We start from the raw sequence: 27,815 nt of genomic DNA, 5'->3' as shown, positions 1-27,815 counted from the left end.
AAACAGGAAAAATGCGATGGCATACAAATTGACCTTGATTAGTGTTTGATGGATCACGTAAGCTTAATGTGCCCGACCATTCCCTTTCTGTCCTGAAGATCGCGCTACGATAACATTGAATAAGCAGAACCCCAGCCAACAAGAATTATTGAAACCTTCATTACCTATTAAACCAAGAAAGGGAATGAGACCAGCTGATGGTGTCTTCAACCAACATACACAACCACATAGTTTCATTAAGTTCCTGAATACTAGTCAAAATGAGATGGCAGTTGATTTGGACAGTTAAATAACTTTGTCCATCCCAGTAGTTATAAGCTTCTGGAAAAAAGCAATTGCCTGCTGCCACTTGGCACACATCGACACCTGGTTAGTTTGATTTATCCCATTGATTTTTTTTTTTTTTAGATTTAGAGATACAGCGCAGAAACAGGCCCTTCGGCCCACCGGGTCCGCGCCGCCTTGCGATCCCCGCACACTAACACTATCCTACACACACTAGGGACAATTTTTACATTTGCCCAGCCAATTAACCTACAAACCTGGACGTCTTTGGAGTGAGGGAGGAAACCGAAGATCTCGGAGAAAACCCACGCAGGTCACGGGGAGAACGTGCAAACTCCGTACAGTACAGCACCTGTAGCCAGGATCGAACCTGAGTCTCCGGCGCTGCATTCGTTGTAAGGCAGCAACTCTACCGCTGCGCCACCGTGTAATTTGATTGATATTTATAATTTATCTGATATACATTTCTGATGATACCTGGAGGGAATGGTAATAACTATAACGTCTGTATTCATTAATATTTTACAATGTGTAAATTGTCCCCAGTGCGTGTAGGATAGTGTTAATGTGCGGGGATCGCTGGTCAGCGCGGACTCGGTGGGCCGAAGGGCCTGTTTCTGTGCTGTGTCTCTAAACTAAACCAGAACAGGACATATAGAACACCATGAGGAATCTCTGAAAATCAGCCTCTGAATGTCAAGGAGAGGTTCCAATGCCTTTGAACGAAATATAAATTCACGGCCAATTTAAAGAACACAAGGACGTACAGTGGTGTGGCACTGTCTTACTGTGACTCACTGTAGACCCACTGACTCACTGTGCCAGAGATCCTGGTTCAATCCTGACCTCCCTGTGATCACATGGGTTCCCTCCGGATACTCCGGTTTCCTGCTACATCCCAGTGATGTGCAAGTTGGGAGGTTAATTGGCCATGATAAATTGTTCCTTGTGTGTAGGGGAATGGTGAATCAAAGGGATATGGAATAGAATGTGGGAATGCTAGAAAATAGAATTATTGTTGATTAGTATGAAATGTATGGCTGATGGTTTGTGTGGGCTCAATAGGCTGGAAATCTTGTTTCCATGCTGTTTCCCTGTGACTCAAAAATAATAGTTACTCTGAAGTTGTAGAAAAATGGCTGAGGAAGACGAGAAATGCAGCCAATACCTGTGTCCTTCCTACCTTGTAGAAGACCTTGTAGAAGACCTTGTGAGCAACACGTGGACGCAGCGGCAGAGTTGCTGCCTTACGCGCCAGAGACCCGGGTTCAATTTTGACTACGCGTGCAGTTGGTACGTTCTCTCAGTGAATTGCGTAGGCTTTCTCTGGGAACTCCTGTTCCCTCCCACACCCCAAAGACGTACTGATTTGTAGGTTAATTGGCTTGGTATAATTATAAATTGTTCCTAGTGTGTGCAGGATAGTGTCTATATCGCTAGTCGGTGCAGACTCGGTGGGCCAAAGGGCCTGTTTCCACACTGTCATCTCCATAGGAAACTAAACTAAAGACAGATTGGACTCCACGGCTATCTCCAGTTTCATTAATAATGTCCCCTGGCAAACATTATCCCTGTGTCTTGGATAGTCAGTGATGATGATAATGCACCAGTCTAGTGTTGGCCTCTGATTTGAAGGAAAGCCAGTAAGAATACTGGACGACTTCACAGATTACGCTATCAAGTGTTGTGGACACAAAGTGCTGGAATAATTCAACCTGTCAAGCAGCATCTCTGGAAGACATGGATAGGTGACGTTTCAGGTCAAAACATTTTAAATTCACCCCAATTGTCCGAAGAAGGGTCCACCCTTCTTCGGACAATTGGGGTGAATTTAAAATGTTTTCCATTGAAGGACCATTGGCCTGAAACTTTCTAATAGATGAATGAATGAATACTTTGTCTCTCTACATATGAATGAATCCTTCCTTTGTCCCGCCCCCCTGACATCAGTCTGAAGAAGGGTCTCGACCCGAAACGTCGCCCGTTCCTTCTCTCCCGAGATGCTGCCTGACCTGCTGAGTTACTCCAGCATTTTGTGAATAAATCGTATGCAAATAGTCGCCACATAAAGGGCACCGACCAAGTTACGAAATATCCCGTGCCAGGTCCACCTTTGTCCCCCCCCCCTCCCCTTCACGATGGTCCCCCCCATGCCAGGTCCTCTATTGTTCCGAACATGCTGAATGTTCCCAGCACTTTTCGACTTTATTTCAGATTTCCAGCATTCCGCATATCTTTCATTCATTGTTCTTTATCTCTCTGCACCGCCGTCTATATCTCTCATTTTCCTTTTTGCCCTAACAAGTCCGAAGAAGGGCCTCGACCCGAAACGTCACCAATTCCTTCTTTCCAGAGATGCTGCCTGTCCCGCTGAGTTACTCCAGCTTTTTGTGTCTATCTTCTGAGTAAACCAGCCTTCCTACACATTGCTTCTGCAACCTTTTGTTATTTTCCAACCAGAAGGGTGACATTTTGCACCATATCCAATTGTTTACTGCATGTCGTGTTGTTACTTGCGAGCAAAGCACCAGGGGAAATTCCTTGTACGTATACATACTTGGCTAGTAAAATTTATCCAATTCAATTTTTCATTTGCAGCTGGCCATGATTTCATCACTATCCCCACCCAGACCTTCTTGCTTAATATATTGAAACCACCTAAACTGGACCAGTTTAGCCACATATAATATATATAATATATAAAAGTGTAATATATTACAGCCTTTCAGTTGTTCACAACCGACTGAAACTTTGATTAAATTCAGAAGAATTAAGGTCAACATTAACCAGGAATCGATGTGGTACTTCACTGTACATTTATCTGCTATAAATACCATTATTGAAGGCAGCAGCATATTTCCAAAGAACAATTCTAATCAACTATCATTGTTTGGGAGGAGCAGATTGATGATGTGTAAAAACACAGACTGCTGTTAATGGATTTTGACACATCATTTATATTTTTAGAAAGAGCCGGCTTCCTCGGGGAATTACCATTGAAGGATTGGATTTTACTTTTTTTTAAATTTGACATGACAAATAGATCCCTGCACAAAGGCAAGACATTTCTTCAGTGGAACCCAGCAAATAGATCCTTGCACAAAGCCAAGACATTTCTTCAGTGGAACCCAGCAAATAGATCCTTGCACAAAGCCAAGACATTTCTTCAGTGGAACCCAGCAAATAGATCCTTGCACAAAGCCAAGACATTTCTTCAGTGGAACCCAGCAAATAGATCCTTGCACAAAGCCAAGACATTTCTTCAGTGGAACCCAGCAAATAGATCCTTGCACAAAGCCAAGACATTTCTTCAGTGGAACCCAGCAAATAGATCCTTGCACAAAGCCAAGACATTTCTTCAGTGGAACCCAGCAAATAGATCCTTGCACAAAGCCAAGACATTTCTTCAGTGGAACCCAGCAAATAGATCCTTGCACAAAGCCAAGACATTTCTTCAGTGGAACCCAGCAATTATTATAACTGAAACTCCTCATGACAGACAGGTATGGAAAAAGTGGACCACTGAATGGAACATGTTAAATCCCGTCTCAATTTCACCCCACATCTATCTCCGCATGAGGACTTCCAATCAAGCGGCCTGCTGCAATTAATAAAATAATCTTGTATCAGCTTAGTGCTTGTGACCAACCAGACGGGTGACATTTCACACCGTACCCAATGCAGTCAGTAGTTCATCCTGCTTAATCGTCAGCACAGATATTGAGGCAGTCTTTCATCAACCCCTTGCGTCCCCTCTTTCTCCGTCCCAGTCATCGTCTTAGTTTCACTGTCGTCTCGCTGCATTTCGCTGTCTATATTACTCGTTATCACCAAAGATAATGGAGCCGGATAGACCACTCGACCCTGAAAACCGTAGTTTTACTATTATTTGCAATTACTATTATTATTATTTGAATGGTGTCAGATTATTATTTGAATGGTGTCAGATTATTATTTGAATGGTGTCAGATTATTATTTGAATGGTGTTAAGTTAGGAAAAGGGGACGTACAACGTGATCTGGGTGTCTTAGTGCATCAGTCACTGAAAGGAAGCATGCAGGTACAGCAGGCTGGATCGACTGGATCGACTAGGGTTGTATACACTGGAATTTAGAAGGATGAGAGGGGATCTTATCGAAACGTATAAGATTATTAAGGGGTTGGACACGTTAGAGGCAGGAAACATGTTCCCAATGTTGGGGGAGTCCAGAACCAGGGGCCACAGTTTAAGAATAAGGGGTAGGCCATTTAGAACAGAGATGAGGAAAAACTTTTTTAGTCAGAGAGTTGTGAATCTGTGCAATTCTCTGCCTCAGAGGGCAGTGGAGGCCAATTCTCTGAATACATTCAAGAGAGAGCTAGATAGAGCTCTTAAGGATAGCGGAGTCAGGGGGTATGGGGAGAGGGCAGGAACGGGGTACTGATTGAGAATGATCAGCCATGATCACATTGAATGGCGGTGCTGGCTCGAAGGGCCGAATGGCCTACTCCTGCACCTATTGTCTATTGTCTATTGTACGTCATGGCGCCATTTTAGTAGGCAGAAACTTGCAGAACCATTTAAAAACAAAAATAACAAACATCTGTGAATTGATAGATGAGATATATTCTGCATTTTTATGGTATCATCACACATACTTTTCCCCCAAAACACTGATTACACTGCGAGAGGCATAGCGGATGGCGGGTTTTGCTTACTAAAATGGCGGACGTTCCGCTCCTTCGCGTACTGCACTTCAGTATAGGCGATTTCAACAGAGTGGTCCATCTTGCTCCTCTGGTATCTTTGGTTATCACCCCTTCTACCAGCCCACAATGGACCGTTGTGCACTCCACCTTTCCATGATCATCGTTGCTGGCTACGATCTGTCTCTTTGCATAGTTGTGAATCTGTGGAATTCTCTGCCTCAGAAGGCAGTGGAGGCCAATTCTCGGAATGCATTCAAGAGAGAGCTAGATAGAGCTCTTAAAGATAGCGGATTCAGGGGGTATGGGGAGAAGGCAGGAACAGGGTACTGATTGAGAATGATCAGTCATGATCACATTGAATGGCAGTGCTGGCTCAAAGGGGCGAATGGCCTCCTCCTGCACCTATTGTCTATTGTCTATTGTCTATAATGTGCAACATCTTCCCACACCAGCCAACCATTATTTAATTTTTTTAATGTCTGGATGTTTTAATCATGAGGTCATAAGTGATAGGAGCAGAATTAGGAGATTTGGCCCATCAAGTCTACTCTGCCATTCAATCATGGCTGATCTATCTCTCCCTCCTAACCCTATTCTCCTGCCTTCTCCCCATAACCCCCATTCTAATCAAGAATCTATCTATCACTGCCTTAAAAATATCCACAGACTTGGCCTCCACAGCCTTCTGTGGCAAAGAATTCCACAGATTTATCACCCTCTGACTAAAGGAATTCCTCCTCATCTCCTTACTAAAGAAACGTCCTTTAATTCTGAGGCTGTGGCCTCTGGTCTCAGACTCTCCCACTAGTGGAAACATCCTAATAATTTAATATTAGTGAATTGCCGACACAAAAATATCCATTAAACATAAGCATTTTTTTCCAGCCGGCAGGTGCTGAGCCAGCAGAGTTTGCTAAAATAAACAGTGTCACTTTCAAACGCCGTCAGACAAATTTAATGTATTTATATCCAAGGCATACATATTTATATGAAGGAGCAAATATCAACGGTGGCCTGAGGAGCTGATGGTCACAGATTTGCAAACCATTGTCATGTTTTTGAATTGGAAAAGTGAGAGGTCAGTTGCAGAAAGGGCGATGGAGGAGTAAAGGAACAAAGGGGATATCTGTGACTAGATGACAAAAGGTTGTCCAAGAGTCAAGAAAGTCAAGAGTGTTTAATTGCCGTGCGTAATGAAACATAACACAGTTTAAGAATAAGGGCTAGGCCATATAGAACGAAGATGAGGAAAATCTTTTTCACTCAGAGAGTTGTGAATCTGTGGAATTCTCTGCCTCAGAAGGCAGTGGAGGCCAATTCTCTGAATGCATTCAAGATAGAGCTCAATAGAGCTCTTAGGGATAGCGGAGTCAGGGGGTATGGGGAGAAGGCAGGAACGGGGTACTGATTGAGAATGATCAGCCATGATCACATGGAATGGCGGTGCTGGCTCGAAGGGCCGAATGGCCTCCTCCTGCACCTATTGTCTATTGTCTATAACAATGATTTGCTTACTTGTCCAAATACCATCTCAGAAAGAGAATACAGGTGCTCCCCGGCTTACGGTGCTTCGACTTACGATATTTCGACTTTGCAATGGTGCAAACGGCAGCGACCCGTGGCGAGCCGCAGCTCGCTTCCGGCCACGTGATCGCGTGCACTCAATGCATCTCGACTTACGATATTTTCGGTTTCTGATGGGTTTCTCGGAACGGAACCCCATGGTAAGTTGAGGAGCACCTGTGGTGAACATTGATCTGATATCAACAATATCTGTGTCAGGTAAATTTTGTTTGGTTTCAAGTCTCTCACAATCACTCCCTTTGCTCTTTTACGTTAAAAGGGAGGGATGGAAAGACCCTTTCCCTCTCACTTTTTCAATTCTTATAAAAGACCCGAAACGTCACCCATTCCTTCTCTCCAGGGATGCTGCCTGTCCCGCTGAGCTACTCCAGCTTTTTGTGTCTATATTCTCATAATTCGCCCAAAACACTGCTCTCCCCACAATTGTCGTCTGACTTAGCTATAGTTTGGATTAGAGATACCCGCGGGGAAACAGGCCCCTTCGGCCCACCAGCCAGCGATCCCCGCACATTAACACTATCCTACACACACTAGGGACAATTTTGCACATACACCAAGCCAATTAGCATACAAACCTGTACAACATTGGAATGTGGGTGGAAACCGAAGATCTCGGAGAAAATCCACAAAGGTCACTGGGAGAGAGTACAAACACCGTACAGACAGCCCCCCTAGTCAGGATTGAACCCGAGCCTCCGGCGCTGCAAGCGCTGTAAGGCAGCAACTCTACCGCTGCGCCATCGTGTCAACTTGGTAAATGTTTCCAGTTCAGAGTTCTGAAGAAGGGTCTCGACCTGAAACGTCGTCCATTCCTTCTCTCCAGAGATGCTGCCTGTCCCGCTGAGTTACTTTGTGTCTATCGTTGGTATACAACAGGATCTGCAGTTCCTTCCTACACAATGATTCCAGCTGGTTTCTTCTCGATTTCAGATTTACAATATCTGCAGGTTTTTATTTGCTTTGAGGTTTTTTTTTAATGACTCGTGGCACAGATATTGAAGAAAGATCACAAGCAAAAGTTACTAAATGACAAAAGATTACACTACAGCTTGTGTGTGTGTGTGTGTGTGTGTGTGTGTGTGTGTGTGTGTGCGTGCGTGCGTGCGTGTGCGCGTGTGTGTGTGCGTGTGTGTGTGTGTGTGTGTGCGTGCATGCGTGTGCGCGTGTGTGTGTGCGTGTGTGTGTGTGTTAAGAATGAAATGGGTTTGGTTTCAATTTAGTTTAGAGATACAGCGCGGAAACATGCCCTTCGGCCCACCGGGTCTAAGCCGACCGGCGATCGCCACACATTAACACTATCCTGCACTAGGGACAATTTACACATACACCAAGCCAATTAACCTAAATTAATGTGGGAAGAAACCGAAGATCTCGGAGTGAACCCACGCAGGTCACGGAGAGAACGTACAAACTCCGTACAGACAGCACCCGTAGTCAGGATCAAACCCGGGTCTCCGCGCTGCGAGCGCTGAAAGGCAGCAACTCCACCGCTGCGTCACCGTGACCGCCACCGTGACCACCGTGCGGTTGGACAGCTAATTTACTCGTCTCCCCCTTGCAGTGCACAAGCAGGTATCACTCAAAGCAGATGCTTGTCAAGCCACTGCCAAGAGAAGGTCAACATTTGGAGAGTTTTGGTGAAAGACTAGACCAAGTGGACCCGTTGGGCCCAAACGTCTCCTGCATTGGTGCAGCACCCTCTCCTCCCCCACTCCCCTCTCTCCTCAACCCCCCCCCTCCCCTCTCCCTTCTCCCCCACTCCTCCCTTCCCCCCCTCCCTCCTCCCTTCCCCCTCCCCTCCTTTTAAACTTTAAAATGTGAATAACTTAAAAAATATAAGACCGATTTCAATAAAAGACTAGACCAAGTGGACCCGTTGGGCCCAAACCTGAGTGGGTTTTCTCCGAGATCTTCGGTTTCCTCCTACACTCCAAAGACGAACAGGTATGTAGGTTAATTGACTGGGTAATATGTAAAAATTGTCCCTAGTGTGTGTAGGATAGTGTTAATGTGCGGGAATCGCTGGGCGGTGCGGACTCGGTGGGCCTAAAGGGCCTGTTTCCGCGCTGTATCTCTAAATCTAAATCTAAAATTACGTGCATTATCACTAAAGTGACAATGGTGAGTAAGGTGGGCCTAAATTTGTTGCGCTGAAGTTTTGGCTGAAGTTCAGTCACAAACAAGGTAACAAACAAGAGTTTTAGTATATAGATAATCACGCTCCACCAGGCCAAGCCTTGCAATGGTTCCCCTTGTGAACCGCTCTGCCAAAATGACCTATTGTGACTCCACAGCCATCACTGCATCAGAAAACTTGCAGGCTGTAGCAGGAGCACCAGGTGACCAAACATCTCATCAGGACCACCCAGATTGCCTCTTTCAGCTCACTGCAAACAACAAATCATGTTCCACTGCTTTTAAAATGTTCCTGGCATTCAGAAAAAAAGTTCAGATTCAAAAACATGAAAATGTGTATTTTTAAACAATTTTTAAAAATTGTACTTTTAAGATGGAAACATAGAAACATAGAAAATAGGTGCAGGAGTAGGCCATTCGGCGCTTCGAGCCAATATGATCATGGCTGATCATCCAGAATCAGTACTCTGTTTCATGTTTTCTTCCCATATCCTTTGATTCTGTTAGCCCGAAGATCTATAACTAACTCTCTCTTCAATACATCCAGTGAATTGGCCTCCACTGCCTTCTATGGCAGAGAATTCCACAGATTCATAACTCTCTGGGTGAAAAAGTTTTTCCTCATCTCAGTCCTAAATGGCCTATACCTTACTCTTAAACTGTGACCCCTGGTTCTGGACTCCCCCAACATGGGGAGCATATGTATTATTAAGAGAATTGTAGTTATCTTAAAATTGTAGTATTAAGATAATTGTAGTTACAGGTACATTCATCTCATGCGAAACAACGGAAAAAAACTTGAACTTAAGTTAGTTAATGAAGACCAAGATGAAGAGCATTTGAACCTTGCTCAGCAGCTCCTGTGGGCTTATGGCTGAAGGACCACACAGCAAGTGCATCCACCCCAAGCTCACAATGTTCCTCAGATGCTGCTGGACTCAACGGCAGTCTGCGCACCAGGGCAGGAGATCAGGTGCAATCTCCAAAGCAACTCAAACATCTGCGATCAAAACTCTGTATGCAGTGTTTGTCCGCAGAAGTACCCAGCGAGGATGAACATTGGAGGGTGGACAGGCCATGCCCTGTGTAACCCACCTCCCATGGCAGAACTCTGTATGGAGTTTGTACGTTCTCCCCGTGACCTGCGTGGCTTTTCTCCGAGATCTTCGGTTCCCTCCCACACTCCAAAGACGTACAGGTATGTAGGTTAATTGGCTTGGTAAATGTAAAAATTGTCCCTAGTGGGTATAGGATAGTGTTAATGTATAGGGATCGCTGGTCGGCGCGGACCCGGTGGGCCGAAAGGGCCTGTTTCTGTGCTGTATCTCTAAACTCGACCTGGCTATTCCCTTTGGAACTGCCCGTCCCCCACTTCAGGGTGCAGATCAATCATGCTATGATCTCTCTCACCATGGAGCTTGATCCAGCCATTCCCAATGGAAGCTCCCCCACATTGTTAGGTTGCAGAGTGATGTTGATAGACAATAGACAATAGACAATAGGTGCAGGAGTAGGCCATTTGGCCCTTCGAGCCAGCACCGCCATTCAATGTGATCGTGGCTGGTAAATCTGGTGGTAAATTTGACTGGACAATAACAGATGGCATGTAATCCTGATGGTGCGAGATGATGCATTCTGGGGAGGTCTAATATAGATAGGGAGCGAAATATGAGGTGCTGTTTCCTGATTGATCCAGAAATATGAGGAACAGCACCTCCTATTTCGCTTGGGCAGCTTGCAGCCCAGCGGTATGAACATTGACTTCTCCAACTTTAGATGGTTCCTCTCTTCCCCCCCCCCACTTCCCAGATCTCCCTCTATCTTCCTGTCTCCACCTATATCCTTCCTTTGTCCCGCCCCCCCTGACAACAGTCTGAAGAAGGGTCTCGACCCGAAACGTCGCCCATTCCTTCTCTCCTGAGATGCTGCCTGACCTGCTGAGTTACTCCAGCATTTTGTGAATAAAAACCTTAGGTTTAGGTTTATTATTGCCACGTGTACAGAGATAAAGGGAAAAGCTTTAAGAGAATTTCCCCACATACCAGTTGAAAATTACCCCCCCCCCCCCCCACCCTAATGTCATAAGTAATAGGAGCAGAATTAGGCCATTCGGCCCATCAAGTCTACTCTGACTCTGCTATTCAATCATGGCTGATCTATCTCTCCCTCCTAACCCCATTCTTCTGCCTTCACCCCATAACCCCTGACACCCGTACTTATCAAGAATCTATCTATCGCTGCTTTAAAAACATCTATTGACTTGACTTGGATGCACTCAAGAAAACCCACAGGTCACGGGGACAATGTACAAATTCCATTCAGCCAGCACCCATAGTCAGGATCGAACCTGGGTCTCTGGAGCTGCAACTCTAGCGCTGCATCATTGTGCAGCAACAGGTTGATTTATTAAGTTCAACTCAATAACTAATGGAATCAGTAAAGATTTGGCAATTTAAAACCTGCTGACACAGGACCAGTTAGCCAGAATATCTTTGGCCATTTTACTTCATGAAGCTGTTTTCATAGTTATTTGACACAAATGCCTGGTTAAATGTCAACAAACTACCATTTAATTCTTGACAAATGGTGTGTGATGTTAATAAAATTCTACAACAGGTTACGCTGCAATACTTAGCCTTTGAAACGTGCCACAGGGATATTGCACTGCTCAACTGAGTGAATGATTTCAGTACAAATTCTGGCAATGGTCTTATCTAATGTATAACAGCTTTAACTCTGATTGCAGCAGATAACTTCTGAAATCCGATAACTCTGAAAGTTCAATTACAAAGCTGATTCAGGACATACCAAAATTATTCATGATTTATCTTTGTTAAAAATCATTAGTGATTTATCTTTGCTGGATCTTTTCCCGTCTGGTAGGAAGTGCAGAAGCTTGAAAGCGCACACTGCCAGACTCAGAAACAGCATGTGTAGGAAGGAACTGCAGATGCTGGTTTAATCCAAAGATGGGCACAAAATGCTGGAGTAACTCAGCGGGACAGGCAGCATCTCTGGAGAGAAGGAACGGGTGACATTTTGGGTCGAGACCCTTCTTCAGACTCAGCTTCTTCCACTCTGTTATCAGGTTTCTGAATGAATTTCAGATATTAGACTTTGTCAAGGAAACTGAAGTGCTACAATGATGAGAACTATATTCTGCACTCTGTATCTTCCCCTTTGCTCTGTCAATTGTTCTTGAGGTTGACTTGATTGTATCTACGTTTGATACGTCTGATCTGTTTGGATAGCCTGCAGAACAAAGGTTTTCACTGCCCCTGGGACTATGTGACAATTATAAACCTAAACCGGGGGTGGGAGCTACTTTAAGTCCTCGTCATCCACCCTGGGTAGTTCTATGGAACGGGCAAAATGTGCAGCAAAGCGTCAACTATGGTACTCTGAAGCACCAATTACCACTTATGATTGTTGTAGTTGACATACGAAAGAAGAAGGACCTAAACCTAACCATCCCATATGCAGTAAGGAGGTAATTTTGACTAGTTATTTGTATAAAATAAACAGTGTCTATGGTCAGACATTTAATGGTCTGTAATATTTCAACTGACAAGGACGCCAGTTAGCCCATTGAGTTTATGGACTTTCAGGGCAAACCCATCTTGTTTTATTCCCACTCAGTTCCTTGTAATGTATTCCTCTCTCAGATTCCCACCACACCCCTCTCTGATTCCCCCAATACCTACCCGCACTAAGGAGTAAGTTATGGTGGTGAATTAACCTAGCATAAATGCTGGCATTTATTTTAAGAGTTCTTCAAAAGCAGGGATGTAATGCTGAGGCTCTATAAGGCGCTGGTCAGGCCGCATTTGCAGTATTGTGAGCAATTTTGGGCACCATATCTGAAGAAGGATGTGCTGGCTCTGAAGAGGGTCCAGAGGAGGTTTACAAGAATGATCCCAGGAATGAGTGGGTTAACCTATGATGAGCGATTGTCGGCACTGGGCCTGTACTCGTTGGTGTTTAGAAGAATGAGGGGGGGGACCTCATTGAAACATACAGAATAGTGAAAGGCTTGGATAGAGTGGATGTTGAGAGGATGTTTCCACCAGTGGGAGAGTCTAGGACTAGAGGTCATAGCCTCAGAATTAAAGGATGTTCCTTTAGGAAGGAGATGAGGAGGAATTCCTTTAGCAGAGGGTGGTGAATCTGTGGAATTCTATGCCACGGAAGGCTGTGGAGGACAAGTCAATGGATATTTTTAAGGCAGAGATAAATAGATTCTTGATTAGTACGGGTGTCAGAGGTTATGGGGAGAAGGCAGGAGAATGGGGTTAGGAGGGAGAGATAGATCAGCCATGATTGAATGGCGGGGTAGACTTAATGGGCCGAATGGGCTGATTCTACTCCTATTCCTTATGAACTTATGAACCTAGAAAATAGCATTCTTGGAGATGTGGGAGGAAATCAGAGCACCTGGTGGAAACCACAGTCACGAGGATTATATGCAAGTTGTACTTGAACAGCAGCAGAGGTCAGAATTGAATATTGGTTATTGGCCACGACGGGTTATTTTGTTAACATTGTTAACATTAATAGGAAGGAAAATAGAGAAAGATGTGTAACAGGCAGATGATCGAGAAGCTCAAAAGCACCCACAACCAGATTCAGGATCAGCTTCTTCCCTATGATCGAAGACTATTGATCTGACCACTCATAAACTAAGAGCACAGTCCCAATCTCATAACCCACCTCATTGAGGCTCTTGCACTTTTTTTTACCAGCACTTTCCTGCTCTCTGCAGCGTTCATTTTCTGCACCCTATTTTTTCCCTTTGTACAACCTGTTGTGTAATAGTTTGACTGGGTTCATAGAACCTATGATTTGACTGGATAGCCTGGAATACAAAAGTTTTTTTTTTATTGTATCTCGATTATAATAAACAAAACCAATACCAAACTCATCCAAATGTCTCTTCAAGCTTGGATTCGATTTTGGGTTCTGCTAATAAACCACCTGAACATTTCTACTGATAGCCCATTGCTGGCACAGTGTTAACAACCTTTTCTGACTGAGATCATAAGTTCATAAGCAATCGGAGCAGAATTAGGCCATTCGGCCCATCAAGTCTACTCCACCATTCAATCACAGCTGATCTATCTCTCCCTCCTAACCCCATTCTCCTGCCTTCTCCCCTTAACCCCTGACACCTGTACTAATCACGAAGCTATCTATCTCTGCCGTAAAAATATCCATTGAGATGTCATAATACAACTTAATTGTCAGCTGCCTACCTCTCGCATATGCAATTTGTCAGATAAAGGAGAAGTGAGTTTCTCTCTTGTGCTCCCTGTCAAAAGTGACAAGTAAACAAAGTTCTGAAGTTAATGCAGCCACCTCATAAGCCTCCATGGTTGGTCTCGTTCCTGCTTAGCATGAATGATCCTACACATTAGAGAGACTTACATTGACAATCCCATAATGTTGTTCTGTTTAATGAAAATGCGGGTTGAAAATAAGGTCCGCAGCGCCTAATAGGCCTCACAGAATCAATTCAGTGTGCCTAGTCAGAAGGTCAATCTCCAGGGAACCCAGGCCCAGACAGGGGCAAGCCTTAGAATGGTCGGCAATGACGCCAGGTGAAATATAAATCAAGCAATTCATCAAGCAAGTCACAGTCATTAGATTATTCGCTCCTGTTCAGAGTGTGTGGTTGATATTTTCATTGAGTGAATCTTTCACAATCAAGATTCAAGATTCAAGATTCAAGATTCAAGATTCAAGATTCAAGATTCAAGATTCAAGATTCAAGATATCTTTATTTGTCATCCAAAAAACAAGTTTTTTGGACGAAATTCCGTCACCCACAGTCCAACAATAAGAGCAATAAATAAGCAAATTACACAACCCCAACCAACACAAAACCCCCCAAAAAGAAACATCCATCACAGTGAGTCTCGTCCAGTCCCCTCCTCACTGTGATGGAAGGCCAGAATGTCTTTTTCTCTTCCCCTGCCGTCTTCTCCTGCGGTCAGGCTGTTGTCGTTGCCATGTTCCAGGCTGCGCCGGACGGTGAAATGTCCGCAACGGGCCGACCCAAGCCCCGCTGCAAGTCGGGGCGGTCGGGGCTCCCGACATTGAAGCCCCCGCCGAGCAGAGAAAATTCCGTGGCCTATTTCAGGCCGCGCCGGACGGTGAAATATCCGCGGCGGGCCGACCCAAGCCCCGCAATCCGGGGCGGGCGAACACGCTGCCGCTGCCGGAGCTCCCGATGTCGGCATCCACGCGGCCCGAGCCTAAGGCGAGTCGCAGCCGCTCCCGCAGCCTCCGAAGACGGCCGGCTCCGGTGATGGTGAGTCCGGTCCGCGGGCTCTGCGAACCAGAGCCCTGGAGGCCGCCAGCTCCAGGAGTTGGGCCAATGGTAGGCCGCAGCAGGAACGGAGACACGGCCCAGAAAACAAAGGTCGGGTCTCCGTTCGGAAGGGATACATATTTACAATGTTACAGTTCCCCCCCTCCCCCCCCCACACCCACACATAGTACACAACACAAAAACACCACATCACAACTACAATTAAGACAACAAAAACACAAAGACAAATGGACTGCAGGTAAGCCGCAGCTGCTAGGGCAGCGCCGCCATCTTCCAATCAAACCAAAGCAAGACTCGACTCCCCCCTCCCCATTCACGGAATGAGCTCAGGGTAGCTGGATTAGACCGGTGTTATCACGAGTTCCAGTTCTCAAACGTAAAAACAACCAATGAACAACATTGCACTTTAGAATAACAGAGCTCTGACTACAAACCCCAGAATTCAACATTGACTCCAACACATTGAGTTGGCCGCTTTGGCCAATTTGTGTGAGAATTGACCAGCGCTGATGGAAGGCCCGTCAACCAACAAGTACATTAGCAAAAAATGTCACAAAGTGCTGGAGTAACTCAGCGGGTCAGGCAACATCAGCGAGAGATGGAGACAAAATGCCGGGGTGATTCAGCGGGACAGGCAGGATCTCTGGAGAGAAGGAGTGGGTGACGTCTTGGGTCGAGACCCTTCTTCAGCGGTACACGGATAGGTGACTTTTAGACAATAGACAATGGACAATAGGTGCAGGAGGAGGCCATTCGGCCCTTCGAGCCAGCACCACCATTCAATGTGATCATGGCTGATCATTCTCAATCAGTACCCCGTTCCTGCCTTCTCCCCACACCCCCTGACTCCGCTATCTTTAAGAGCTCTATATAGCTGTCTCTTGAATGCATTCAGAGAATTGGCCTCCACTGCCTTCTGAGGCAGTGAATTCCACAGATTTACAACTCTCTGACTGAAAACGTTTTTCCTCATCTCCGTTCTAAACGGCCTACCCCTTATTCTTAAACTGTGGCCCATGGTTCTGGACTCCCCCAACATTGGGAACATGTTTCCTGCCTCTAACGTGTCCAACCCCTTAATAATCTTATATGTTTCGATAAGATCCCCTCTCATCCTTCTAAATTCCAGTGTATACAAACCTAGTCGCTCCAGTCCTTCAACATATGACAGTCCCGCCATTCCGGGAATTAACCTAGTAAACCTACGCTGCACGCCCTCAATAGCAAGAATATCCTTCCTCAAATTTGGAGAGCAAAACTGCACACAGTACTCCAGGTGCGGTCTCACTAGGGCCCTGTACAACTGCAGAAGGACCTCTTTGCTCCAACACTCAACTCCTCTTGTTATGAAGGCCAACATTCCATTGGCTTTCTTCACTGCCTGCTGTACCTGCATACTTCCTTTCAGTGACTGATGCACTAGGACACTCAGATCTCGTTGTACGTCGCCTTTTCCTAACTTGACACCATTCAGATAATAATCTGCCTTCCTATTCTTACCACCAAAGTGGATAACCTCACACTTATCCACATTAAACTGCATCTGCCATGCATCCGCCCACTCACACAACCTGTCGAGACCCTTCCACAGAGCCGACCCGACCCCAAACATCACCAATCTGCTCCCCAGAGACACTGCCTGACCTGCTGCGTTACTTCAGCATCGTGTGTTTGATACTCAAGATTCCAGCATCTATAATTCCTCGTGTCGACCTGAAACATTAACTCTTTTCCCCATCGAAAGAACAATTGAGTATTGCCAGTATTCTCTATTCTTATTTCAGACTTCCATCTGTTGGGTTTTTTATGCTTGTCCATTCTGATGAACCTGTTTACGTGAAGTAAACGCAGAAAATGCTGGAAACACTCAGCAACACTCAATGACTCTAAGCCATGATTGAATGGCGGAGTAGACTTGATGGGCCGAATGGCCAAATTCTCTTCCTATCACTTATGAACTTACGGTGAGAGGGAGGCGTGAGACCGGGGCTGGAAAGTGATAGAAGGAACCGAGTGATGTGGGGCATAATGGGCAGATGCAGCCAAGTAGGGAAGTTTCGTGAAAGAGACTGATGAGCGATAGGTGGAAACGGATGAGGGAAAAAAAGGAAGACAGGCGGAGTGAGAAGGCGGAGGGTTCGGGAGACAAGAGGGTTTTATTGTCATGTGCCCCAGATAGAACAATGAAATACTTACTTGCAGCAGCAAAACCGAATATGTAAACATAGTAACACTGTAAACAATATAATAAACGAGAGAAAAAAAGTGCAGTGTGTGTGTGAATATGTACACATACTCACAAATACACACACATATACACTGGTGAGCCAAAACATTATGACCACCATGGCTGTTGGTCCTCCGTGTGCCGCCAAAACAGCGCCGACCTGCCGAGGCATGGACTCTACAAGACCCCTGAAGGTGTCCTGTGGTATCTGGCACCAAAACATTAGCAGCAGATCCTCTACCAGCACCCCACAAGCCTTGCCGTTTCAGAGATGCTCTGACCCAGTCATCTGGCCATAACAATTTGGCCCTTGTCAAAGTCGCTCAGGTCTTTACTCCTGTCCATTTCTCCTGTGATATATGTATATATCACACGCACACATATACATCCACAAAAAAAAATAAACAAACAATAATCGTGCAAAGTAAAGACCGAGGATGGAAAATGATGTGGAACCAGGTACGGGAGGGGGGATGGGCAATCAGAACTAGGTGGTGGAAGGTGACGATGTTCCCATCCACTAACTTCCCTTGTCAATCTTGATGGTGGAGATCACAGATTTCAGACCTGCTGTCAGAGTCAAACAAGTAACGCAGTGCATTTTCAAGATGGCACTCACTGCAACCATTGTCCTCAGTAGTACAGGGAATGAATGAATGAATGAATGAATGACGAAGGTTGAGGACGTGTTGCCATTTAAGTGAGCTGCCTTGTCGTGGATGGTTGTAGGAAGGAACTGCAGATGCTGGTTTAAACCGAAGATAAACACAAAAAGCTGGAGTAACTCAGCGGGCGGGACAGGCAGCATCTCTGGAGAGAAGGAATGGGTGACGTCTCGGGTCGCGACCCTTCTCCAGACCGAGTCAGGGGAGAGGGAGATACAGAGATAAGGATGTGTGAAAATGAGGCAAAGGGGGTGGAGATCAGGGAGAATGTAACATAGATCATTGTCATACCGATGGGGTGTAAGCTGCCCAGGCGAAATACGAGGTGCTGTTCCTCCAATTTCTGCTGGGCCTCACTCTGACAATGGAGGAGGCCCAGGACAGAAAGGTCAGTGTGGGAATGGGAGAGGGAGTTAAAGTGTTTAGCAACCGGGAGATCATGGTGCCAGGTATTGCGAGTGGGGTTGGATCTGTGCTGGTCCCAGCAACTGAAGAGCATTCCATTATGACGCTCATCAATGTGAAGAAGGCTCCAGATACAAATCACCGCTTCTCCATTCCCCGACCTGTTGGGTTTCTCCAGCAAATTGTCTTTTGCTCAGCATTCCAGCATCTGCAGTCTGACGTTGCCATTAATCTGTGCCTTGTTTTTTTATTTTATTTTATTTTATTTATTTTTTTAAAGCATATGTACAAATAATAATAAACGACAAACTGGTTATAGAATTCTTACATAGCTTCAATTTTTAAAGAAAAAATAAAGATGAAAAGAGACTGAAAAAAAAGACTATAAACTAATAGAGAGAAAGTAAAGAAAAAAGAGAATTACAAATATAAAGATTATGGGGATAGATCCGGGAGTTAGTGAGTATAGTTGTACATCCAACCCTAAACTCAAGTTTTAACTTTAGTTTTAAATTTTAGTTTTGTGACAAACCCATTTACCTTTTTTAAAAATTCAATAAATGGAGACCATATTTTTAAAAATAGATCTGGTTTGTCAATTAAGGCAAACCTTATTTTTTCCAAATGCAAGGTCTCGGACATTTCCGTGCCTTGTTGACAGTGGAAAGAATTTGGGTGTCGGAATGTGAAGAGAGGATCAGTGGCAGAGTCATTTTTAGTTGAAGATAGTCATTCTTCAACTATCTGACCCCCCTACCTGACACCCCCATTCTACCAACCCATGATTGCATGTGCAGGAAGGAACTGCAGATGCTGGCTTACTCCACTGATAGACACAAAATGCTGGAGTGGCCCAGCAGGACAGGCGGCATCTCTGCATTCGAGCACAACCCATGACTGCATTTTGATCAGGTCTTGCTGCGTGCAAAAACATAAACAGAATTATGCATTTGAAGAAATGCTCATGCCCGGTTTACAACATTGCAATTTAACAGTTTTAGGAGCATTAGTAAACATACATCACCGTGGCACAATGTCTCGACTGTTTGATTGCTCAACATCAGGGATGGAATCACGGTTTAGAAGTCATGGCATGAATAAACTTTCATAACCCAAAGGGAGTCTGTGAATGTTCTTTTTGTGTCCAAATGTGTGAAAGGTTACTGCAGTCATTCAGTTTCCAGTTCAACTCTAAAATTATTTATTTTCTGCACACTTTTAAGGTCGTAAGGTCGTAATTGATAGGAGTAGAATTCGGCCAATCACATGTACTCCACCATTCAATCATGGCTGATCTATCTCTCCCTCCTAACCCTATTCTTTCGGCTTCTCCCCATCACCTCTGACACCCGCACTAATCAAGAATCGACCTGTCTCTGCCTCAAAAATATCCACTGACTTGGCCTCCACAGCCGTCCGTGTCAAAGAATTCCACAGATTCACCACCCTTCACAGATTCATCTTGGGGGATAGGACGTTGAGGAGAAAGAGGACACCCTCTCTCAGTGTTCCTTTATTGTGAGGTTTTATTACATATACTCCCTTCTCCCGAGTCCCTTTGCACCACCAGTGGTTCTAGCTGTCCTCCCACCTTTCCAAGCCAAAGACATGGTGAGAGCATGGGTTTCCCCCGGGCAGCACCCCTTCCCCCCCCCCCCCCCCCCCCCACCCCCACAAAGACGTACAGGCCTGCAGCACAACTGGTCTCTGCGAACTGCCACCCCAGAGACCTGGTCCCAAGGCCCCTGCGACCAACTGCGCCCCCCCTCCCCCACACAGCACCACCCCCCCCCCCCCCCCCCCCCCCCCAGCTCCACCCCACAGACCACAGTGTGTCAGTTAGAACCTGAGCATTTGACAGCACTGGGCCTGTACTCGCTGGAGTTCAGAAGGTTGAGGGGGGACCTCATTGAAACCTACAGAATAATGAAAGGCATAGATAGAGTGGATGTGGAAAGGATGTTTCCACTGGTGGGAGAGTCTCGGACCAGAGGCCACAGCCTCAGAATTAAAGGGCACTCTTTTAGAAAAGAGGTGAGGAGGAACCTCTTTAGTCAGAGGGTAGTTCGTCTGTGGAACACATTGCCACAGAGGGCTGTGGAGGCCAAGTCAGTGGATATTTTTAAGGCAGAGACAGACAAATTCTTGAAGAGAACGGGTGTCAAGGGTTATGGGGAGAAGGCAGCAAAATGGGATTAGGAGACAGAGATCAGCCATGATTGAATGGCGGAGTGGACTCGATGGGCCGGACGGCCTAATTCTACTCCTAATTCAACTTGTGGACTTGTGAAGCTGTGTGCTGGAGCACCCGGAGGAGATCCACACGGTCAAAGAGAGCTCCCTGAGGCCAGGATCGAACCTGGGCCCCCCCGACACAACAATGCAGCAGCTCCACCAGCGGCCCACACAGGCCACACACAACCCACACACAACCCACACAGGCCACACACAGGCCACACACAACCCACACGACCCATAGAAGAAGATGTTGAGGGAGTCCAGAACAAGGGGCCACAGTTTAAGAATAAGGGGTAGGCCATTTAGAACGGAGATGAGGAAAAACTTTTTCAGTCGGAGAGTTGTGAATCTGTGGAATTCTCTGCCTCAGAAGGCAGTGGAGGCCAATTCTCTGAATGCATTCAAGAGAGAGCTAGATAGAGCTCTTAAGGATAGTGGAGTCCGGGTGTATGGGGAGAAGGCAGGAACGGGGTACTGATTGAGAATGATCAGCCATGATCACATTGAATGGTGGTGCTGGCTCGAAGGGCCGAATGGCCTACTCCTGCACCTATTGCCTATTGTCTATTGTCTATTTGTGGTGGATGTCTAGTATAGTGAGATAATGCACTGATACCATACTTGTGTTGAAATATGCACAATATATAGTTAATAATTAATCTGTCACTTGCTTATATTGTTTTTGTCATCAGGTCTTTATGTCAACCAGCAAGTTATTTGTTTCCTCCTTCTAGTTTGTTATATCTTAGTTTAATTTAGAGATACAGCGCGGAAGCAGGCCCTTCGGCCCACCGAGTCCACACCGACCAGTAATCCCCGCACATTAACGTTATCCTACACACACTAAGACCAATGTTATATTTACACCAAGCCAATTAACCTACAAACCCGCAGTTCTTTGGAGTGTGGGAGGAAACCGAAGTTCTTGGAGAAAACCCACGCAGGTCACGGGGAGAACGTATAAACTCCGTACACACAGCACCCGTAGTCAGGATCGAACCCAAGTCTCTGGCGCCGCAAGGCAGTAGCTCTACCGCTGCACCACTGTGCCTTCCTATATCCCTTTAGCTTTCCTTAACACGATGCCTAAGTGTAGATCATTAGTTTGTTGTTTGTGTATTAATGACAAACCACAAAATGTGCATGACTGAAAATTGGCTGTGGTTTCTTACTTGTTAGATGATGGTCGATTTTGCCCAATTTTTAAATTTTGCTGTTGGGATTTGAACAGTCGGTAAAGTAACCGACCAGTGTAGTTTGTTTAAGGAGTCAGTGTAGTTTGTTTATATTGAAGTCAAATCATGTTGCTTTTGTGGGTTAAGTAAGTGCCCAGTCATAAGCCCACCCATCTGCAAACTTGGATGGGAAAAGCTGCGGGATGTTTTATGATTCATAAAAAAACATTTTATGATTTGTAGCAGAATCTTAGATTTTTTAAAAAGTTTCTTTGCCTTTTAAAAATTATTTTTCCTATCCAGCTTCTCGCTCAGCTGTTTCTCCTTGCTCTTCGTTACACCACGCCCAGTCCCTTGCCAAAGATGGCAGTGTTTCCACTGGCAAATTCTCTTTTTTTTTTCTTTCGAAAATGAATGAATGATACTTTATTATCACGTGTGACATTTCACAGCGGGATTCTTTGTTTTCCATACACAAGGTTGCCACGTAAAGGGCGCCGCCAAAGTTACAAAGTATTCCATTTAGTCCCCAATGGTCCCCCATTGTTCTCGGTACCCACACCCCACCCCCACACTGGGTCCCTCTGTTCTCAGTGGCCCATCCGACCCCCAGCACCCTTCACAATGCTGTAATGCCGAGGCTCTGCAAGGCGTTGGTGAGGTCACCCATTCCTTCGCTCCAGAGATGCTGCCTGTCCCGCAGAGTTACTCCAGCATTTTGTGCCTAAATTTAACTAAAACTCTTTTAGTGCTCCTTTGAATGGTGCAGTATATCCATCTGTAAGAAAAGGTGAGCCCTCTGTTTACTGCGTCAGCAGAGGGAAGGCATTCGGGATGGAGAGCACTTTCTTAGCCACAGAAGGCTGTGGAGGCCAAGTCAGTGGATATTTTTAAGGCAGAGATAGATTCTAGATTAGAACAGGTGTCAGAGGTTATGGGGAGAAGGCAGGGGAATGGGGTTAGGAGGGAGAGATAGATCAGCCATGATTGAATGGCGGAGTAAACTTGATAGGCCTTGAATGGCCTAATTCTACTCCTATGACATATGACATGACCTCATGACCTGAGAGCTGCTTTAGATTTTCTGCTGAGGACTATGAAGCATGAAGACTTTAGACAGGGAGAGGGGAGTAGTCTGAACCCCAGCAGTTATGTTGATAGCAACTTAAATGTTTTCAGCTACCCAGGCTGATGGCAGTCAGGCTTGGATGTCGCCTCTGCTTGGACCGCCTGTACCACATGCAGGGTGCAAAAAGAAGTGTTGCTGTAACCAATTCTTGCCAAAAGCACTGGCCTGGATTTAAAAAAAATTAATCAGAGCCTAACTATGTCCGAAATAAAAACAGAACATTCAGGTCAAGTGTGTTTTATTGTCATATCGGGTCATAGAGTGATACAGTGTGGAAACAGGCCCTGCGACCCGACTCGCCAAGCAACATGTCCCAGCTACACTAGCCCCACCTGCCCGCGTTTGGTCCATATCCCTCCAAACCTTGTCCCAATAGAGCAATGAAATTCTTACTTGTAGCAGCACAGCAGAATATGTAAACATAGTACACTGTAAACAATAGAATAAACGAGAAAATAAAGTTCAGCGTGTGAACATGAGCATTTCTATACCTATACATACATACATATATATATACCTACACACACACACACACACACACACACACACACACACACACACACACACACACACACACACACACATATATATATATACACACACAAACGCATATGTACACATAAATACGTCATGTAGGAAAATAATTGCAGATGCTGGTACAAATCGAAGGTATCACGAAATGCTGGAGTAACTCAGCAGGTCAGGCAGCATCTCAGGAGAGAAAGAATGGGTGACGTTTCAGTCTGAAGAAGGGTCTCGACCCGAAACGTCATCCATTCCTTCTCTCCTGAGATGCTGCCTGACCTGCTGAGTTACTCCAGCATTTTGCAATACCATAAATACGTCATAATCAGTTTTTCTGACATATCTAGTTTGCTGCTGATATTCGTTATTCATCTGTGAGAACATTGTAAAATGAACGGACTGTGAGTCATAGACGCTGAAACCTTGTGTCTCAATCCAAACTCGCCAGACATAGATTGTTGAATGTTGTTAGTGGGATTTACAGCAGATGTCCACTGGTTCTTTTTGTCCAACAGTTTTTGCCATTAACTTCAGTATATCTGGTGGAATGTGGATTACTGCAGTTTCTGTAGTTGGTCAGAGCCATGAGCACTGAAAGAGGGAAGAGTGTAGGAAGGGACTCCAGGTGCTGGTTTAAACTGAAGATAGACACAAAATGCTGGAGTAACTCAGCGGGACAGGCATCATCACTGGTGAGAAGGAATGGGTGACGTTTCGGGTCGAGACCCTTCATCGGACTCTTCTCAAAGAGAGAAGAGCAGGGATTTGGAGCAAGGCCATTTAGTGTCTACATGGACATGGTTTGGGTGCCTCCTTCCAAACAACCCAAAACATCACCCATCCATGTCCTCCAGAGATGCCATCTAGCACGCTCAGTGTTCTATCATCATGGCGATTCCATGATAGTGTGATTTGATTTCGCTTATGATGCGCCATTGTGTGGCATTGCAGGAAAGGCATAAAAAGGTAGACTTTCCTTTATGTGAGAGAGGCGTATATATATACAGTAAACCCTCGCAATAACGGTACAATGAGATGGTGTCCGTTATTACCAATTGTCTGCTATAACCGAATAGGGGGATATGGGGGGGGGTAGTTCAAGCTGCATGCCCTCAATAGCAAGAATATCCTTCCTCAAATTTGGAGACCAAATCTGCACACAGTACTCCAGGTGTGGTCTCACTAGGGCCCTGTACAACTGCAGAAGGACCTCTTTGCTCCTATACTCAACTCCTCTTGTTATGAAGGCCAACACTGCCTGCTGTACCTGCATGCTTCCTTTCAGTGACTGATGCACTAGGATACCCAGATCTCGTTGTACGTCCCTTTTTCCTAACTTGACACCATTAGGATAATATCGCACCATTCAGATAATAGCGCTAGAACCTTAAAATCTTTATATATTAGGCACAATGATACACTGGTCATCCTGAGGAGCACTCAGCTACTGACTGGTTCCACCAAGATGCAGCACAGAACGCCACAGGAGATGAGACCCTTCTTCCCTGTGGCTATTTACCACTTATTAATTAATTTATTTATCTATTTATCTATTTATCTATTTATCTATTTATCTATTTATTTATTCATCTATCTATTTATCTATTTATTTATTCATCTATCTATTTATCTATTTATTTATTCATCTATCTATCTATCTATTTATTTATTCATCTATCTATCTATCTATCTATCTATTTATTCATCTATCTATCTATCTATCTATTTATTCATCTATCTATCTATCTATCTATCTATCTATCTATCTATCTATCTATCTATCTATCTATCTATCTATCTATCTATCTATCTATCTATCTATCTATCTATCTATCTATCTATCTATCTATCTATCTATCTATCCATCCATCTATCTATCTATCTATCTATCTATCTATCTATCTATCTATCTATCTATCTATCTATCTATCTATCTATTTATTTATTTTCCGGTCAATACAATACAACAGATTGACCATACAGTTGTGAAAGTTAAATAGTGCGAAATCATTGTATTAAAAATAAAACAATATAATCACACGTGATATTTTCTGACCGAAAAAAAAGGTGTAGGCAGAAGCCAAAGCTTATTGTGCCTACCCTTAATAATTAACAAAATATAATTTTTTAAAAACACAACATCATAAATCAGCAGATAAACAAAACATAGAAAGAAACACAAATATAGTCAAGAACCATCATTTCTGTCATGTCAGTCATTTCTCAGTGCTGATCACATATTTTGTATCTTTCAAATATAATATTTTTGAACATTCTCTTGAATTTACACATATTACTACAATCTTTTAATTCACTGTTGCAACTATTCCATAAATTGACCCCTTTAACAGTCACACATCTATTTCTCACATTTGTCCTTACCCTCTTTTTTCCCCAAATATATAATTTCCCCTGAGTGGATACCTGCTCTCCCTCACTGAAAACAAACCTTGGATACAGTCAGGAAGTGTTCTTTCTTTTGCTCTAAACATTATTTGTAGAGTATTAAAGTCTACTGTCCATAAAGTTTAGGGCAAGTTTAGGGCATATGATTTCATAAATAATGGGTTGGTTGGGTCATTATAACCAGCCTTATTGACAATTCGTATTGCTCTTTTTTGCAATATAAAGATTGAATTAGTGCTGGTTTTGGAGGTTTCCCCATACTTCCACACAGTATGTAATATATGGAATAATGAGTGAGCAATATAAAGTAAATAGTGGATTTTGATTCAAGATGGCCTTAGTTTTGTGCAGTATTGCAATGGACAGTTTTGATTTAATATGTTTTATGTGAAGTTTCCAGCAGAGTTTATAATCTATAATCACTCCCAAGAATTTCTTTTCATACACTCTTTCAATTTCTACATCATTAATCATGAGTGTTACCTCCAAATTTATTTTTCGATTTCCAAACACAATAAATTTTGTTTTACTTAGATTTAATGACAATTTATTAGTATCGAACCACTTCTTTAGGGTTTCAATTCCCCTTTAACTGTGTCCAAAAGTTGCTTCGTGTTTTTCCCTGAACGAAGTAAATTTGTGTCATCCGCAAATATAACTAAATGTAACAATTATGACACCTTACAAATATCATTTATATAGAGTATAAAGAGCTTTGGGCCCAGCACCGAGCCTTGCGGAACCCCACAGGTACCCTTCATAAGTTCTGAATCAAAATTATTACCTTGAACATACTGATATCTGCCATCAAACTGTTCAACTCCTCCCCTTCAGTCGTGGGGTAGACTGATTCCCCTTTGCCCCCCCCCCCACCCCCCAAATCTTTGCACATCCACAATCCTTTCCACTTGTCACTTTAATGTCATGTTTCATGTATCTTGTTGTGTTTTGTCACTGTTATCAGACCAATTTCCCTCATGAGATAAATAAAATTCTACCGTATTGTATGGTATGGTATCGTACAAACTATCGTATTGTAGAACCCGCACTAATCAAGAATCTATCTATCTCTGCCTTAGAAATATCCATTGACTTGGCCTCCACAGCCTTCTGTGGAAAAGAATTCCATAGAAATAGAAATAGAAATAGAAATAGAAATAGTTATATCGTCTCTAGAGATAGAAATAGTTTCATCGTATCGTATCATAACAATCTGGGCAATAACAGGCAATGATAGCAACTGCTTCATTCTGAGATTTAGGACATTACTTCTCAGATTTGGTGGATCACCACACTGTATATTGTGCATAATCCCATCTGTGACAATTATTTATGAACTGTCTATATAATGCAATTCGGGGGCATCGGTCTGTTTTCACAATATGGCTATCATCTGCAGTCTTTCTTCATTGCCAGTTCATCAATAGTTAATTGTTTGGTTGAATTCCCTGCCACAATGAGCTGAAAATAACAAGCTGATAGAGAGCATGGAGCGAACCATCTGTCTGCTGAAATCCCACGGAGGGATTGGAGAATTTAGCTCTGCAAGTAAGAAGATTGAGAGTGGAAGAAGCAATTTGACACCTAAATCTCCACTTTTATGTCATACGTTATTCCAAATCCCATATGTTTTCTCCCTAAGTATTCATCTATGGCAGGAGTCTGAAGAAGGGTCTCAACCCGAAACGTCACCCATTCCATCTCTCCAGAGATGCTGCCTGTCCCGCTGAGTTACTCCAGCATTTCTGTGTCTATCTTCGGTTTGAACCAGCATCTGCAGTTCCTTCCTACACATCTATGGCAGGTCCTGCGCATACAGAATTGAACGTCAGGACACCGACACTGGAAAATACATTTGTTCACTGTTCTCTGGTCTGGGAATGTTGCTTTCAGCCCAACAATCTGCTTCTCTCCGCGCCCGGGTGGTGTTGGAGAGGTACTGCGCGCTGTCCACGGGCACCCTGGGGGATTTCCGGGACCGCTGGGCACCGTGGGGGGTTGGATGTATCCTGGATAAGG

General features: G+C 44.4%; 1 protein-coding gene across 2 annotated transcripts in view; it reads right to left on the bottom strand.

Annotated features, from left to right (window-relative positions):
- Nucleotides 1–27,815, bottom strand: part of tll1 (tolloid-like 1) — a 321,825-nt gene that overhangs the window by 191,590 nt on the left and 102,420 nt on the right. The gene's annotated exons all lie outside the window — the stretch shown is intronic.

This window comes from Rhinoraja longicauda, chromosome 1, assembly GCF_053455715.1.
Source record: "Rhinoraja longicauda isolate Sanriku21f chromosome 1, sRhiLon1.1, whole genome shotgun sequence".
In the NCBI taxonomy this organism is placed as follows: domain Eukaryota; kingdom Metazoa; phylum Chordata; class Chondrichthyes; order Rajiformes; family Arhynchobatidae; genus Rhinoraja; species Rhinoraja longicauda.
Note: the sequence above shows the minus strand (reverse complement) of the source record. Positions and strands in the feature narration are given on the sequence as shown.